The sequence below is a fragment of the Canis lupus genome, chromosome 6 (assembly GCF_003254725.2).
Source record: "Canis lupus dingo isolate Sandy chromosome 6, ASM325472v2, whole genome shotgun sequence".
Taxonomy (NCBI): domain Eukaryota; kingdom Metazoa; phylum Chordata; class Mammalia; order Carnivora; family Canidae; genus Canis; species Canis lupus.
Window position 1 is genome coordinate 2,455,896 of NC_064248.1, and position 18,309 is coordinate 2,474,204.

An 18,309-nucleotide genomic window follows, 5' to 3' on the forward strand; every position below is an offset into this window, starting at 1 on the left:
AGTAACTATGTGAGATGATGTATGTGTTAATTATCTTGATTGTGGGAATCATTTTACAATGTATATGCATACCAAATCATCATATTGCACACTTTAATAAAAATTTTATTTGTCAGCTATATATACCTCAGTAAAGTTGGAAAAAATAAAGAAATTTGTAATGCATGCACATACAAAAAATGCATGGTTCAATGGATTTTTAAAAATAAGATGCCATTATTGCTGTCTGTAACAGACTCGCCTTAGATGTAAAGATACAGATCGGCTGAAAGTGGAAGGATAAAAAATTTTTTTTTCCGTGGAAATGGCAACCAAAAAAGAACAGAGGTAACCATATTCATATCAGACAAAATTGACTATAAGCCAAAAAAGAATCCACCACAAGAGACAAAAAAGGACGATATGTAATGATCAAAGGCTCAATTTATCAGGAAAATATAATCCTGAAGCTATATGTACCTAACATCAGAGCACCCAAATATCTGAAACAAACAATGACAATTTTGAAAAGGAAAAATAAAGTGGGAGGAATCAATCTATCTGATCTAGAGGCCTATTATACAGCTACAGTAATCAAGACTGTGATAGTGGCTAGACATATAGATTAATTGATCAGAACAGAAAACCTAGAAATAGCTCCACACAATATATTAAACGATTTTTGACAAACATGGAAAGCCAATTCAATGAAGGAAAGATCAACTCAACAAGTGGTGTTGGAGCAAGTAGACATCCATAGTTAAAATGGATGCCAGAGTCTCACATCTGGTACAAAATTTAACTGAAAATGGATCACAAACTTAAATGTAAAACTTAAAACTACAAAGGTTCTAGAAAAGCATGCAGAGAAAGTCTTCAGGATCTGGGGTTAGGAAGAAAATTTCTTAGACTCAATACCAAAGGTACAATTCCTAAAAGGAGAAATTGACCAACTGACCCTGAACAACAACAAAAAAACTTTTGCTCTGTGCAAGACCATATTAAGAAGATACAGAGTTTTCCCATATACCTTTTGCCCTCATGAATGTACAACTTCCCTATTATCAACATTCCCCCACCAGTATGGTATATTTGTTATGATTGATGAACCTGCATGGGTGCACCATCACCACCCAAAGTCCACAGTGTACATTATTGTTCACTCTTGGTGTGGTAGTCTATGGGTTTGGATAAATGTATAATGACATATATTTATCATGATGATATCACAGAGTATTTTCACTGCCTTAAAAAATCCTCTGTGCTACTCTGTATCATTTTTACAACTGCATGTGAATCTATAATTACTGTCAAATAGAAAGTTTAATAAAAAATAAGAGACAGGTCACCTGGGTGGCTCAGTCAGTTAAGCATCCAACTCTTGATTTCGGCTCAGGTCATGCTCTCAGAATTGTGATATGAAGCCCCACATTGGTCTCCAAGCTCAGCTCAGAGTCTGCATGAGATTCTCTCTCTCCTTCTCCCTCTGCCCCTCCCCACCACTCTCTAAAAAAAATAAATAAATAAATAAAATAAAAAGATAATAGAAAGCTCATACACTGTCCAGTATTTCTTTTAAAGATTTTATTGGTTTATTAGAGAGAGAGTGAGCATGAGCAGGGGTAAGGGCAAAGGAAGAAGCAGACTCTCCACTGAGCAGGGAACCTGATGTGGGGTTCGATCCCAAGACCCCAGGATCATGACATGAGTTGAAGGCAGACGCTCAACCACTGAGCCACCCAGGTGCCCCATACACACTTCGGGTATTTGAGAACCAGACCTGAAGTTTCCAGGATTGGGATGAGGTCTAAAGTCAAAGGGGAAAGTAACCATTGTGAAGGCATCACTGCTGCCACTGCAGGGCCAGAGCCCTGAGCTTGTACTTCAGACACCACTTATGCCAAACCCTCGATGCTGCTAATTGTGACACTACTGCTTCTGGGCACTGAAATGTCCATCCCCCTCACAGAACAGACCTTGCACAGACCTGTTTCTTTACATCACCAGCTCCCAAGTCAAAGATGATGCAGGTGCACAGATTGGTAGAACCAGTCACATGCCTGAAAGGGAGCTGAGAATGACATATTTTGGCTTCCAAAATGGCAGTCTTGCCTCTAACCAAGACTCACAAGAGGGGAGCTCCCTAGACATAAAGAAGACCTTGCTGTGTGGCCTTGAACAATGGCTGATGTCAACCCTATCTGCCCTTTCTCTCTCTCTTCCCTCTCCCAATCCCTACACTTCCTACATTTCCTTTACCCAAATCAACTCTCCTGTGCTTCAGAACACAGGTTAGAAGCCAGGTCCTAAAGAAAGGCTTCCCTGACTCATCCTCCCACCAGCCTGAGTTCAGTTCATTTCTAGAGTTGTTTCCAAATGCTGGCTTCATGTCATGTTAGCCCCACAAGACTGTGGATCTTGAGGACAGAAATCTCATCAGACCCTGCACAGGACCAGAGCTTAGATCAAGGGAAACGAAGGGAGGGGAGGTCACCTTTCCCATAAAGCGATCAACAAACCCCACTGAGCAGTCTACCGGAAGCAAGAATAAGACAAGGCAAATGGACAGCTTTGAACCACCTGGGACATGGCAAACATGGTTGGGGCCCATGGTCAGAAACCGATATCACTGTGGGGGGCTAAGGGGTTGGGGGGTTGGGAGGGGGCTTCCTCCCAGACAGAAAAACCTGTAATCACTGTAAATATGCTAGAGCTGTCAAAAGCCCATACCTTCTACATAAATTATGAAACATGTCACATTTCTATTTGCTATACGTCAATGTAAAAAAATCTGTATTTTTCCAAAGATAGAAATTGAAATGTATCTCGAGGGTGCCTACCTATTCTTTCCTTGCCACCCTCCACCATCCTTCCACCAAAAACAAAACAAAAACCCTTCTCATTCTACATCAAAGCTCAGGTCCAGTTCAAACAAAACCGTGGTGAAGTCAGTCTAGTGCGAGGGAGGGTGCCAAAGGGGGTACTTCTCCAGAAGTTGCAGCAGTGGGGTAGTTTCAGCGCTGAGTCATCCAAAAAAACTCTTAAAATGGTCCTAGAAGTGAGGCCGAGGGACAAGCAGGCCCCACAGGCTAGGAGAAGACAGACCCAGAAGAGGCTCAAAGGTCTGTGGCCTGAGCACAGCAAGGACCCTCGGTGGGTTAGGTTCTCGGGGTTCCAACCCCCTCAGACAGTTGGCAGAAGGCTATAGCTCTCATGTCTGTCTTTCTACCTTGTTCTGGTCCCAAGACAGGAGCAAATGGCCAGGCTCAGAGTCAGTTCCCTGCTTGCTCTGCTACCCAACAGGCCCCGAGGGTGGGAAGGGTGTGAGGACCACTGCTGAAAGGCAGCCAGGGCTCACCACTCTGAATTTCCCTACTGATGGGAGAGACCAGACTCCAGGTGGATCTGTTCTCACCTGGATTTTGAAGCCCACACCCCACTTAAATTCCCTTTGATGGTCATTTGAATAACAATGCATTCTTTTAAGCCAGGCTAATGGGAAAGTAATCTTTCTCTTCCAGAGCTATTGCTCTATGAAGTGCTTACCAAATAGGGTTTTTAAGTAGCAAGAGAGCCAAACTCAGTTTGGGAATTAATGTGTTTAAACCTAGCTGGAAATATTCCTCTTCAATCCCAAGGCAGAAACTGGAATTTGAAATCCCAAGGAGCTCCAGCCTCCATGGGCTGAGAAGCCAGAAGTCACCATGGTGTGGCTCAGCAGTTAGGTTCCAGCAAGGCCACCCGATGACGGCCCTGCCCCACAGCTCTTCCTTCCTGGGCCCAAGAGCTCTCCCCTTCAACTCCCCGAAGTCCCCGATGGGCTCCATCACCGCTGATCAGGTCAAAGAGAAAAACCGACTTGTGACACCCGAGTTTATAAGGACATGGCCTTAGAAGCAGCCGAGTAGATGTAAAACCACCCTCTGGCTCCTCATGGACCAGTGGCCACTGTGGCTATTGGCATCATGTTTTTATCCCCAAGACATGTCCAGGCCTTTGGATTCAGGGCTAGAGACTCCAGTTGGCCATCTGGAAGCAGAGGCTGCTCCTAACCCCTGAGGCTGGCAGCCTGGGCCACACCAGGACAACATCTGTGCACCTGCCAAGTCTTCCAGCCAGCCAAGAAGGGCTCCAGCCAGAGGGAGGGTGTCTGACTCAGTTTCCCCACACCCAGCTTCCTTGCAGGACCCCAGACTTCCACAGCCGCTTGCCTGTTACAGACATGTGGGAGATGCTGACCAGTACGTCTATGGCCGACCGTTCAGAAATGCCAGAGCTGCAGCAGCAGTTTCCAGCCTGGCTCTTTCCTCTCCATCTGCAGCATTTTTCTGTCCCTCTCAGAATTTCAATCCTCTCTCCATCCAGCCCCCAACCACCTTAACCTCTGCAGACTGGAGCTAGGCCTCAGGAAGCCCTGAGCATCCGGCTGAGCCAGGCCTGCCTCAGCTTCAAGGGAGAGCTTCACACTGGGTGTGTTGGAATGAGAACAGCAGTGTCCATGTCCTCGGGGAGAGTAGAGATTTATCAGGCAGAAAAATGATTGAATTCTTTTGTGCGTGCCTTTTAAAACTGGACAAAATCACCTCCAAATTATGATGGCTTTCAGGAGCTGGAGGGAAGGGGAAATTGAATATGTGCTCTTCCAAGTTCTGAGGTATTGATTGGGGACTAATGGAGGGAAATGGATAATTGGCTAATTGATCGGACAATTTATATACTCAAACCACCCCCAGGTTGCGGGTGCCCCCAGCTGGATACGGCCTGTTCCCTCATTAGATCTGTCAAGATGCAGAAGGCTGGAGACCTCAGTGTGTGTGCCATGTGGTACCGGGGTCCCCAAGACCACCGTCGAGTTTGATGATTCTCTAGACAGATTTAACAAAACTCAGAAGAGCTGTTGTACTCTGGTTCCAGTTTGATGCAGCAAAAGGAGGCAGATTCGAACCAGCAAAGAAAAATGGGACATAGGGCAGAGTCCAGGCAGGAGCTTTCCATTGTTTCCTTCCAGCGAAGTCATAGACATAGCACTTTATGCACCCAGCAAAGATGTGTGACAGCAGGGACGAGAGCCTGCCGGGGAAGCTCGCACGAGACTCGGTGTCCAGTGTCTTTACTGGGGGTCCTGTAGGCATAAAGCACCCACATGACTGACCTTGGCTCTTCACACTGAACCCTGCTCCCCTCGGAAGTCAAACTACTGAGATTGTGGCCCAGGCTCCCAGGCAAACACGTCTGTGCCCTGTCTAGGGCATTCCCCAGGAGTCGCCTTGTTGGCTATGCTCTCCAGCCTGGCCCTGGGCCCCAGGCCTGCAAAGACACTGATCAAGCAGGATATTCCAGTGGCTTAGAAGTTACCTGTCTGGTAAATGGCAAGTCCTGAGATGGGGATGCATAGGTTTTGGACAACATGAGCCTCCTGAGTTAATCCTTTTCTGCCCAAGGGCCATGACAGCTGCATCTACTGCAAGGCTGGGGTAGAGGAGGAGATTCGTGATGATGATGATAATGATTATTCCCTGTCTCATCTTTATTATAAATCTTCTATCAATCCTGCCTTGCTCTACAGAACCATTCTGCTGGCCACACCGAATCATTTCTGCGAAGTTGCCAGCCCTTGGGGCTATAATTATTTTTTAAACACAAACTTCATTTCAAAATAGTTTAGATTTAACAAAAAATTGCTGAGACAGTTCCCAAATGCCCCTTCCCCCAGGTTCCCTACCATTTACCTCTAATTTTAGAATGGTACATGCATGATAATTAAGGAAGCACTATTAACATGTCATTATTAACCAAAGTTCATACTTTTATTCAGATTTCCTTAGTTTTTACCTCACATTTTTTTCTGTCCCAGGATCACATTACATCTGACTCATCACGTATCCTTAGGCTCTTGGCCATGACGGTTTTTCAGACTTTCCTTGTTTTTGATGACCTTGATGGTTTTAAAGAATACCAGTCAATAGTAGATTTTATTTATTTATTCATGAAAGACACAGAGAGAGAGAGAGAGTCAGAGACACAGGCAGAGGGAGAAGCAGGCTCCCCATGGGGAGCCTGATTTGGACTCGATCCCAGAACTCTGGGATCACGACCTGAGCCGAAGGCAGACAGACGCTCAACTGCTGAGCCACCCAGGTGCCCCTATTTGTATTTCTGCGTGGAAGGTTTGACTCGGCTCTCCCATTTATTTTTAGTTTAATTGTTTATTTATATCAGTATGGGCTCATAGATATTTATTTTACGTTTGTGTTATAATCCCATACTCTTTTATTTATTTTCTTACTCAAATTCTTCCAGCTTTGGACTTTGGGAACTCTTTTAGTTACTCTCTGTGTCCATTTGACATACCTCATTGTTAGGGGATTTGTGTTTGTAGCATTTCTTTCCTTTCTGATAGAATAAGATGCTCCAGGTTCATCTTATATATTTCATTACCCCATCGAATCAGCCAATTCTCCAAGAGGTTATAATTGTTTTTTATAAAGATTTTATTTATTTATTCATGAGAGACACACAGAGAGAGGCAGAGACACAGGCAGAGGGAGAAGCAGGCTCCATGCAGGGATCCCGATGTGGGACTCGATCCTGGGACTCCAGGACCACGCCCTGGGCCGAAGGCGGGCACTAAACCCCTGCGCCATCCAGGGATCCCCAAGAGGTTATCATTTTTAACGCTGCACCTGACATCCTGAAATTGCAGGATGTCCTATAAAAAGATGCCTTAAGACCACGTAATCCATTCCCTCATGTTATGGATGAGAGCCTGAGGCTGAAAGGGAGTGGGTGAGGTAGACATTGGCCACCATCATGCATCTCCAAGTGGCTTGGTCTCCCACCGTTCCACAGTAACGTCCTTCCCTCATTTTTATTTGCAGAAGTAAAACAAGAAAAGATAGGGTTGCACTCCAAGATAGCTCCTGGAAATTGCTTTCTGGAATAAAATTTTATTAGAACTTGCTTTCACATTATTTTCCCTGTCTCCAAAAAAGTCGAGGACTGAAATAAAACTTCTGGTTAGTAAAGACATCTAGCTGACGCTGCTTCTGCTTAATGAAAGTCCTGCTGGATACGCTCAAAGCGAGAGCCCTCTTATTAGCCAATTTAATACTGTGCCTTCTTCTATAGAGGCATTTGGTTACATTTTCTTTTTATAAAGCCATTAAGTGTTTGATGATAATCGTTCCCATGGATACAGTAAATTTCATTTTCTTGGGAAAACACAGGTTCTTGCATTTAATTCTATATTTACTGCATAACTTATTTTAATGCTAAGGGATTGGGGGCAAACAGCACACAGGATTCTAGAAGGAAGTAATCCCATGGTCAGGACAGCATGAGACAATGGAAGACACCGACCTAGATTCCAGGACACGAAGAATATTAAAGGAGTAACAGTCTTCCAACCTGGGCCACTTACCTGTTTCAGCAGGGAGCCAGCCAAGGATCCTCTATGGGTCGTTCCAGAAAAACAAGACCCCAGGTAATATGGCCAATATCATTGTGAGTCGTTTATTAACAAGTCTCAGCTCTTTGGGGGATGAACATGAAAAGGTTTCATTTTCCCAGAAACTGTGCTCTGGAGATTCTCCTTATCTGTGAGATTCCTGTAATGGCGGTGTGATTCTACAAGGTACTGAAGTTATTGAAAGAGCTTCATTTTGGTGTTTAAGACTTGGTCTTGTTCATTTTACGATTGTAATTTCATATTCTATTCCAAAGCCTGAAAGAGCTGCTCCCCTCGCCCCTCCTCCTTCCCAACACAGTCTCTAGCAACTGTGTGTCTTCTCTTTTCCTTTCTCTCTCCCTCTCTCTCCCTCCTTCCTCCTTCCCCTCCTCTTCATCTCTCCCCTCCCCTGCTCTCTTGCTCTTTTTCTTCTCTCCCTCCTTCCTCCTTTCCTCCCCTCCTCTTCTCCTTTCTCTCTCCCTCCCTCTCTCTCTGCCTCTGCCTGCCCCCCAGAATCACTCCGTGATCCCCTCTCCTCATCCACACTTCCAGTGGTGGTGCTATCTATGCTTCAGAGGATGATTACCACCAGAACCTTCCACAAAGTCCCTTCTCCCCAGCATAAACTCTGGCCCTTTGGGTGGTGGGAACACAGGTAGCCGCCCACCTCCACCTTGTAGTCACCACTTCCTTCTCTCACTCCAGCCCCTTTGTCTCTGCCCCGGCAACAAACAGCTTTCAGACCAGACACCACAGTGGAGCCAGTGTGGGAGAATCAGGTGCCCCCAGTCATGAAACAGGTTCCCCACATGAAACTCCCATCCTTTCACAGAAAAGGAAGGGCAGGGACGTAGCCCTCCCTCCATCAGCCTCCTCGACCTTGCCTGGGATGATGGAGTGACTCCACTCTCCGTGGCACAGGGACCCCCTGGCACATCACTCTGGGCAGGAAGAGTTCTGCATCATTCTCTCCCCACCCTGGGTCTGGGGCCATCTCCTTAGACATTGAGGACATGTGGGGACAAAGGTCAGCACAGTGGTTCTCAAAGTGTGACCCCAGGACTCACAGCATCAGCATCACCAGGGAATCTGATGGAAATGCCAATTTTCAGGTCCCACCCCAGAGCTCCGGAGTCAGAAATCCCGGGGGTGGGGCCAGCGACCTGTGGTTTCACAAGCCTTCCAGGTGATTCTAACCAGCCATGCTAAGCATAAGAACCATTGCTTCCAGATGCCAAGGATCTTCCACCCTTTTTTTCTTTTTTGTCTTTTTTTTTTTTTTTTTTTACAGCCATGCCTCCGCATTTAACTTCTTTAATCTCAGTTTCTAAGGAGTTGAAGTGATTTTAAGTTCCCACAGCTACTTAGCAGCAGTGTTTAGAAAGGTGGTGTCTACACTGGCAGTTAGTGATCTCTAGCGTCTCTAGGGGAGCTACAGCCAACAGGGCAAGGGTGGATCAGCTCTGAGCCATCTTCAGGGGCTTCCTAAAAGCCACCTCATTAAGATAAAAGATGTGGTTGCAAAGGGCTTGCTGTGCAAACAAAAGAGTCTCCCTTTAATCACTCCAGACAGGTTTCAGGAGTGGACAGAGACCAACTATTATAATGGAAGACGCTCTCATTGTTCCTATCAGTTAGGAAATTACAAGAGTTTTAGGAGCCATGGCCAGGACCCAGGGACAAAGACCAAAATAATGTATTCCTTTTTATACAGAGTATCACAACACAGGGTGGGCGTTCAGCCGCTGAGGGCCAACAGAAGCCCCCTGCCGCGGCTCCAGCGCCTCCAGCAGGGGCCACCCCAACAACAGCACCTGAGAGCGCTTCCCTGAGGACGGGCGGGGCTCAACCCCTGCGGAGGCGAAGCCAGGTGTCCAGGTGTCCAGGTGCTATTTTAAGGGCGAGAAAAAGAAACCTTGGTGTGATATGAAAATTAGGTCACATTGAACCTTAACACTGAGTGGGCTTTACAGTCACGTTAGAGGAAAGCAAGAGACTGCCCAGAGTTTAAGTGACTTGTTCAGGGTCACCTGGCCAGAGGTTTGCTTATGAAGATCCTGGGGTTCTTGGGGTTTCAAGAACCATCTCCAACAAACGGTGAAGGCCTTTTAAGAGAAACAAAGCAAAACCTGTTTCTAAACTGTTTCCCCGTACATGAACCGTCCAGGTGAACACAGCAGGTACACAAATCTTGGGGGGTTACAAGGCAGCTGCCAGCAGAGAAGCTGCTTCTGAAGACTTGTGTTGCGCCGAGCAGCCTGGCCGGCCCTGCCCTTCCCGAGGCTGGGCGGGCTCGCTGCTCCGGGGCTGCGGTAAGAGGACCACAGCGGGGGCAAGGGGCAGCTTAAACAACACGAATGAATTTTCTCACAGTTCGGGAGGCTGGGAGTCCCAGGTCAGGGTGTGGGCAGGGTTGGTCCCCACACCCCCAGGCCTCTCTCCTCGCCTTGCCGACGGCTGCGCCCCCTGTGTCCTCACATGGTCCTCCTCTACATGTACCCCCCACTCCGCCGGGTCTCCTCCTCTTACAGGGACAGCAGTCCCATCAGATCAACCCTCCCTTACGACCTCATTGCACTTTAATTACATCTTTGAAGTCTATATATGCAAATACACTTCCGTTGGGGAGTGGGGCTTCAACCTGTGAATTTGGGGAAGGATGTGATCCAGTCCATAGACAATAAAGACAAGTTCAACCCCCTCTGGCCAACCCCACCCCACCCTGTAGGCCCAGCTCACCGTCCCTTTATCCTGGTGCCTCCCTCCCCCACTCTGTGAGACGCCCCCATCCTTTTCCTCCACGGCACTTAGCATACTTATAATCACATCTTTATGTGTATGAGGCTTCATTCATGGTCTACTCCTTGCGTTGGATGACAGACCTCAAGGACCCTGTCTGCCTTGTTTCCTTGTGTTTCTGGCACCTGGCAAAGTGCCTTGCACACAGTAGGCATTCAAATACTTTTGGAATTAATGAATTAATCAGTGCTTATATGGTAAAAAAAAAAAAAAGTTCTAGAGAGTCTGTCTTGGCAACACTTCGGTTAGGTCAAACTAAAAAGCATGAAGAATTTTTTTTTTAATCAACAAGCATCATTTTCCAATAGCTTAGCAGGTCCAGCATCCAGCCGGCCCCAGCCCCTGTCTGACAAATGCCTGAGTGATGGATAGTTCGAGAGAGAGGACAGTGAGTGTGAGATCAATGATTCTATAATTTGATGTTGCAGACAGAACATCAAAGGACAGTCTCCGTTGGGGCCAGGGAGGCAGTGAGAGTCACAGAGTTACAGAAAGCCAAGACGGGGATACGGCTGACGGGAGGTCTGAGTATGATGTTGGGGCCATGCCCCCTCCCCGATGCGCAGCCCTGCTATGTCCACCTGGATGCCCAACTCCTAGGTGGGGTCAGGCGTGTTCAGCTGTCCACACACCTGGACAGATAGATAGCAGATGACAAGCCTTCTTCGGTTTGCTCTTGGGTTTTGTTCTTTTGCTATGACCCCACTGAATGCCTCTCTTGAATATAATTCAGGGTAATCGCTGTCATGGACATTTTGGCCAATCCTAACCTCAGCACACCCCCGGTATAGTTTTACTGTGCAGAGCAGTACTTTCCAACTTCTAGCACAAGCAATCCTCCTACACTCTACTCAGTGTGGTTGGAGAACCAGCACCATCAGCCTCCCCTGGGCCTTGGTTAGAAGTGCAGGATCCCAGGCCCCACCCCAGAGCGACAGAATCAGAATCTCTATTTTTGACAATATCTGCAGGAGACTCATAGGCAGATTAAAGTTTGAGAAGCATTTAACAGAGAGCAGCCCGGGTGGCTCAGCAGCTTAGCACCACCTTCAGCCCAGGGCGCGATCCTGGAGTCCCGGGATCCAGTCCCACATCGGGCTCCCGGTGCATGGAGACTGCTTCTCCCTCTGCCTGTGTCTCTGCCTCTCCCTCTGTGTGTGCTTCTCATTAATAAATAAACAAATTCTTTAGGGAAAAAAAAAAAAGAGAGAGAGAAGCGCTTAACCAGAGTTCCCCAAACGTAGTTTCTTCTGATGACAGTGTCACAGAATGAGAGTGTCATGGGATCCCACCACTGCCCTTCAGGGGAGGCCTAGGACACCGGATTTTACGTACCACACCTAATATAATGATATAATATGACCAGAAATTATATATCCAGGATCTCTCAAGTTTCTCTAAACATTAAAGAATCCTGGGGAGCTATTTCACCAAAAAATAGTAAGTTTAGATATCATTTAAATCTCCCATTTTGGAGTTGAAGTAACAGTTTGACTCCTGATCAGATAAAATGTGTCCATGCCTGGGAGCACCTGGGTGGCTCATTAGGTTAAGTGTCTGCCTTCAGCTCAAGTCATGATCTCGGGTCCTGGGATGGAGCCCCATGTGGGGCTCTTTGCTCAAGGGGGAACCTGCTTCTCCCTCTCCCTCTACCTGCTGCTCCCCCTGCTTGTGCTCTCTCGCGCGCTCGCTCTCTCCCTCTCTTCTCTCTCTGTCAAATAAATAAATAGTTTTTTTTTAAATGTGTCTGTGCCTGAATTAGGAAACCGTGGTCACTGTCATCAACACAGGGTCCAAGTGTAAACCCCAAGGAGGCTCCAATGACAGAGGAAGCACGGAGGCATCCCTTAGGGACACACGAGGTCATGTGGGCTTGTGCCGCATTGTTTGAGTCCTTTGTCAAGTTTGCCAAATCAATACTCATCTTCCAAGATCACAAGATTACATGAAAACAAAGCTGAGGTTGTGGCATGGTGTTGACTGTGCAGTAGTCACTGGGCTATTTCTCAGAAACACCTTTCCATGTCTTTATCCCATTGAGATCGTCAGGAAGCCCCTCGGAGCGAGCTGGTGAGCACCAGTGACAGTGGTCGAGGGGAGCTTGAAGGAGTGTGGGCGGATGTCCCCAGAGAACATCTGAGGAAACTGTCTGAGTGAGACCCTGCCGATCCCGTTGGCCCAGTGCCCTGGGGTGAGGCCTGGAGCCGGGCCCTCAGGGGATGGTCTAGGTCAAGGTCCCCCAGCAGACTGCAGGCCTCAGATCCCAGCTCCACCACTTCCTGTGTGAACTCGGGAAAGTTCCTGCCAGGCTCTAAGCCTCAGTTTCCTCCTCTATAAAGTAGCACAAGCATCAGAGAGTTGTCAGAGAATTTCATTCATTCATTTGCTGATTCATTCATTCATGAAGACAATGCCATGTGCTTAGAAGATATCATTTAGTTTTTATCATTATTACTGTTTCACTAAGAACTTTATTTACTAGACTTTAAGCCCTGAGGGTAGCAGCTCATTTGCCTCCGTCCCTGTGGCCCCAGGGGCTGGCTGGGGTCAGGGTGGGGGCTGCACTTGCCGGGGGGCTTGAGGACTGAAGGAAACCACGTTCTCCTCCAACCAGGGCCGCGTGCTCACAGGTGACTCTGGTGACTGTCCCCATGGTTAACTTCTAAACACCAGCCAAAGGAGGCCCCGTGGATACCACCATGAAGAATATCGTGTATCCGGCGAGGCAGAGGACTTTGCAGAAAGGCTTGGAAATCATGAGTCCAAAGAGGAGCTAAAGACAGAAGGGGTGGGGGGTGGACACAGACGGAGGGGTCCATGTGCAGAGCCCCCACTCCGTGCAGGAGAAAGGGCAGAGAGCAGCGGGGGGGCCTGCACCCCAGCCTGCCGCCTGGGCCCGAGCTGCATGCAGGCACACAGACGGGTGGCCCCGCGCCGGGACCCGCAACCCCAGATTGGACCCCAGGCCCCAGACAGCGTTAGCGGAGTCGTGAAGTCGGTGGGGTGACTGGTGCCAGGAGTCCCTCGACAAGGCTGTGGCCTTGGGGGCCTGTGAGGCTCCACAGAAGAGGAAGAGCCACCTGGCGGCGGCAGCCCCAAAGACGGTGTTGCCCTGGGGTGGCCGCCGCCTGCCCTTCAGTCCTCTGCCACCCCCCCCCCCAGATGCTTGTGTGGACCCAGGAGGGAGGTGCTTGAGGTCAGAGGGACCCAGTGACTTCCCCAAGTATGCGATGTCACAGAAGGCCGGGCTGAGGCCCCAGAATCCCTGATTTCCTCTTGCTGGGTGAATATGCTCAAGCAAGAAGCATCCAGGGGCGGGCACCCCCCACCAGTCCGCCCCCTCCTGCCCCCCCACCACTCTGGGTCTGTTCCTGCCTCTCTGGCCTCCCACTCCCAGCTTTCTGCCTCCCCTCTGTCAGAACTCGGGGTGCTTCACAGCGAGCCCCCCAAATGCAGAGCAGGTGTTCCCAGGTGTGAGAGCAGCAGGGTGAGGCCCCTGTCGCTCCCTGAGGCTGGGGGCATCAGAAGGGCAGGGGGCTCCTAGGGGGGGACGGTGCGTTGAGGAGACCCCTTCTGAGCCTCCACTCCTGATTTTCTCCGAAGTGTGTGCGTGCCTTTCCCCCAGGCCGGAGAGGTGCCCACCTGTAGCAGAGCTCAGACGGCCGGGAAGGAGGGCACCATCAGTGCTTCTGTTCATTTCTTTTCTTTCTTCCTTTTTTTTTTTTTTTTAGTTCTGAGAAAGTACATAACATAGAATTTGCCATTTGTGGCATTTGGTGCAGTCACGGTTTTGTGCAGCCACCACCACTAACTACTCCCAGGACATTCCACTTGCTCCAAAGGAAAACCCTGTTCCCATTAAGCAGCCACTCCCCCATCCCCCATCAGCTGCTTCCTGGCTCTGTGGATCTACTCCTTCTGGACAGTTCCCGTGCCTGGACTCCTGGACTCCTACAGCATGTGACACGCATGTCTGGCTTCTCTCATGCAGATAATGTTTTCTAGTTCACCCGTGTTGTAGCACAGATGAGGTCTCCACTCTTGTGTGTGGCCCAATAGCCCAATATTTTGTGTTTAGACACCGTATTTTATCGACTCATCAGTCCATGCAGATTTCGGTTGTTTCTACCTTTTGCTCTTGTGAATGATGCTACTGTGAGTATCTGTATGCAAGATTTGTTTAGACATCTGTCTCAAGTCTGGGGTATATATGCCCAGGAGAGCAATTGCTGGCTCGTCTGGTAATTCTAGGTTTCAATTTTCGAGGGACCACAGGCTTTCCACAGAGGTTTCTGCTTTTGGGTTTTTTTTTTTTTTTTTCTTTAAGACTGCATTTATTTATTCATGAGAGACACAGAGAGAGAGGCAGAGATGTAGGCAGAGAGAGAAGCAAAATGTGGAACTTGATCCCAGGACCCCGGGATCATGCCCTGAGCCAAAGGCAGATGCTCAACCGCTGAGCCACCCAGGTGCCCCCCACAGAGTTGTTTTTCAATTATTATTTCTTTCTTAAAACTCACAATTGTGTTCTGCTCCCTGGCAGCAAGGTGCCAGACACCATGCCTGCCCTGTGTGTCATATTCCTATGGGAACCTCTAAGGCAGGTATGATCATCCTCATTATGTGGATGGAGGGAGACAGGCACAGAGTCACACAGCTGGTGGTGGCAGCCCCAAGATTTACACTCCGAGTTTTCTGCTTAGAGAACTCAGTCCTGCCTGCTTGTCACCCATCATTGCACTTATCCTTCTCAATGTCTACATGACCTTCGAGAGGGACTGAGTGGAGGGAGACAGGGAAGAGTTGTGGGCAGCTGTTGTGATAGGGAAAGACCCAGGTGGGGGGTGGATGGCCCAACTGACATGGTGGTTTCTCTGTGATGACCAAAATACATTTTAAAGGCAATGGTGCAGATGTCCATTGACACATGAATGGATAAAGAAGATGTGGTGCACATACACAATGGAATATTACCCACACATCAAAAAGAATGCATTCTTGCCATTTGCAATGATGTGGATAGAACTAGGGGGTATTATGCTAAGTGAAAAAATCAGAGAAAAACAGATACCATATGATCTCACTCCTATGTGGAATTTAAGAAACAAAACAGATGAACATAGGGAAAAGGAGGGAAAAATAAAATAAGATGAAATCAGAGAGGGAGACAAACCATAATAGACTCTTGACTCCAGCAAACTGGGGGTTGCTGGAGGGAAAGTGATGGGCATTGAGGAGGGCGCATGAGGTAATGGGCACTGGGTGTTATATGCACCTCATGAATCACTAAAGTCTACCCCTGAAACTAATAATACACTCTATGTTAATTAAATTGATTTTAAATAAAAGAAAAGTGATTGGTGCAAGCTCTTTTCTCTGATAACAATGCAAGAAAACTACAAGCAAATACTACATTAAGTAAAGCCTACCCCAGACAGGTGAAAATTTTTAAGTGTTCGACTCTCACTAGAACACCTCTGGGAAAGAATGAAGGCAGCCGACCCCACGGCTGCTTTGGGAGGGGCCTCGGTGGGCCTGGCAGGGCTGGACAGGGGCATTCTGGAGACCCCAGGGAGCCAACAGGCTGCTGTGTGCGCAGTCTCGAGGACAGAAATACATTTTCATATAAGCTTTCCCAAAAATGTTCAGGTGTGTTTCTCCTGTCTTGTCAGAGCCACAGACACGGGACCGCAAGAGCCATCCATTTACCGGGCTGGGCTGTGACACTGGGGGTTCCTGTCACAAACTCCCACAGCCAGGCCTCAAGCCTGTGGAATGTCCTGGGATGCTGGCATCTGGTGCCTCCTGAATGAAGCCAAACAGATGCAGGAATTTGTCTGTAGAAGAACCGGATGGATGTGTTGAACAACAAAGCCATTTGACTTTAGGAGGTTTGATCGTCTGGCACCCCGAGGTCACAGGTGGGCAGGGAGATCCAAAGTTAGCAGCAGGCTGTCCCCGGGGGCCCTTTGTGCTTGGAATAGGAAGTCTGTTATTCCAAATTATGACACCAGCAGTAATAGCTAACATGCATGGAACACATGCCCCATGTCGGGGCACCGGGTTGAGAGCGTCATCCAGATTCCTGACTTCATCCAAACAGCAACCCTGGTTCATCTCTACTATTTTTTTTTAAGATTTTATTTATTTATTCATGAGAAAGAGAGAGAGGCAGAGGGAGAAGCAGGCTCCATGCAGGGAGCCCGACGTGGGACTCGATCCTGGGTTTCCAAGATCACACCCTGGGCTGAAGGCGGCGCTAAACCGCTGAGCCACCCAGGTTGTCCCGTCTCTACTATTATTTTCCCCAATTGGTGGATGGGAAAAGTAAACTGAGGCATAGAAAAGGGTTACAAAGCTCCTCATGTGGTGGAGCAGGTGCCCAGAGCCACACTCTAGGGGAGCCACTGTCCTGAAACCCTGCCAGGAGGGGTGAGGCTCCCCGAACACCCCCCAAACCCTGCCATCGTCTTGTCCATGGGAAGTTCTGTCTGGAAGGAACCCAGCTGGACTCCGAGGGAGCACCAAACAGGAAAGAGCAACTGCCCTGACAGGAGATGCTCGGGCCTGGGCCTGCCCTGGGGCTTGAAGCGGCGCCAGAGCCAGGTCACTGGGCCTGGGAGGCTCGGGGGGGGCAGGGGCGCAGGCAGGACCTGATGACAAAGGCGGGGAGCCCACACGGCCCTTGACCCAGACACCCCAGCATCTTCCTGCCTGCGGGTGGCAGCTCTGAAACAGCGTGGTGGGGAAAGCAAAGCTGGGGAGGGGCTGGACCCCAGATGGCACTTCCCGACTTCCCCCAATGCCCTCAGCCCGCCCCCCTCCTGCTTGGTCCCCTCGGGGACCTGGGCCCCTGGTCACCGCAGTGACTCTCCTCTGAGAAGAGCCCACGTGTGGGGTGCTCTGCCGGGTCCTGGGCCTTCTCAGCACCCCCAGATCTGCCGTGGCCCTATCTCGTCCTCGTCCCTCAAGCCCCAGAGCCGCCCAGGGAAGAGCTGACCAGTCCTTCCCCACACCTAAGGCTCCAAGCAGCGAGCCCTGCCAGCCTGGCCCCCCTACCTCACGGGAGGGAGCTTCTGTGTTCCCAGGGTAATGCAGCCAATCTTCCTACTCCTACCCACCTGTCCCTATGTCTAAAGGGTCTTGTGGGGGCGCCTGGGTGGCTCAGTGGTTGAGCATCTCTGCCTTCGGCTTGGGGCGTGATCCCGGGGCCCTGGGATGGAGTCCCACATAGGACCCCCGCAGGGAGCCTGCTTCTCCCTCTGCCTGTGTCTCTGCCTCTCTGTGTCTCTCATGAATAAGTAAATAAAATCTTTTTTAAAAAGTGTTCATGGAAACAAATGGCACTGGGCCAACTGGATATCCACAAGCAAAAGGGGAAGCTGGATGGCTCCCTCCCGGTGTACACAAAAATACCCTCAAAATGGATGAAAGACTTAATTTTACGAGTGAAAACTATGCAAGTCTTAGAAGAACATAGAAGCAAATCTTCGAAGCCTTGGGTTAGCCAAAGCTGTCTTAGATGTGACACAAAAGGCACAGTGACTAAAGTGCAAATACACAAATTGGACTTCATGAAGATTAAAAACACCCGTGCTTCAAAAGGCACCGTCCAGGAGGTGTAGACGCCTCCAGTGTGGAAGAAAACAATTGCAAATAGACTTGCTGATAAGGGACTCGCATCTAGTACGGGTTTTTAAGAACCCTTACCATTCAACAACAAAAGTACGATTAACCCGATTTAAAAATGCACAAAAGGGGATCCCTGGGCGGTGCAGCGGTTTGGCGCCTGCCTTTGGCCCAGGGTGTGATCCTGGAGACCCGGGATCGAATCCCACGTCGGGCTCCCGGTGCATGGAGCCTGCTTCTCCCTCTGCCTGTGTCTGCCTCTCTCTCTCTCTCTCTGTGACTATCATAAATAAATAAAAAATAAAAAAATAAAAAAAATAAAAATGCACAAAAGGTCTGAATAGACACTTCCTCGAGGGAGATACACTAATGGCCGGTACTGATATTACAAGATGCCTGTTAGTCATTACATTAGTCCTTAGAGAAGTGTAAATCAAAACCACAGAGAGTTACTA

At 48.8% G+C, this 18,309-nt stretch overlaps 1 long non-coding RNA gene across 1 annotated transcript; it reads left to right on the plus strand.

Annotated features, from left to right (window-relative positions):
- Positions 1 to 7,285: 7,285 nt before the first annotated feature.
- Positions 7,286 to 11,506, plus strand: LOC125755216 (uncharacterized). Its single transcript, XR_007411088.1, has 2 exons — positions 7,286 to 7,462; positions 9,143 to 11,506. It is a non-coding gene; the product is annotated as an uncharacterized LOC125755216 (long non-coding RNA).
- Positions 11,507 to 18,309: the final 6,803 nt, after the last annotated feature.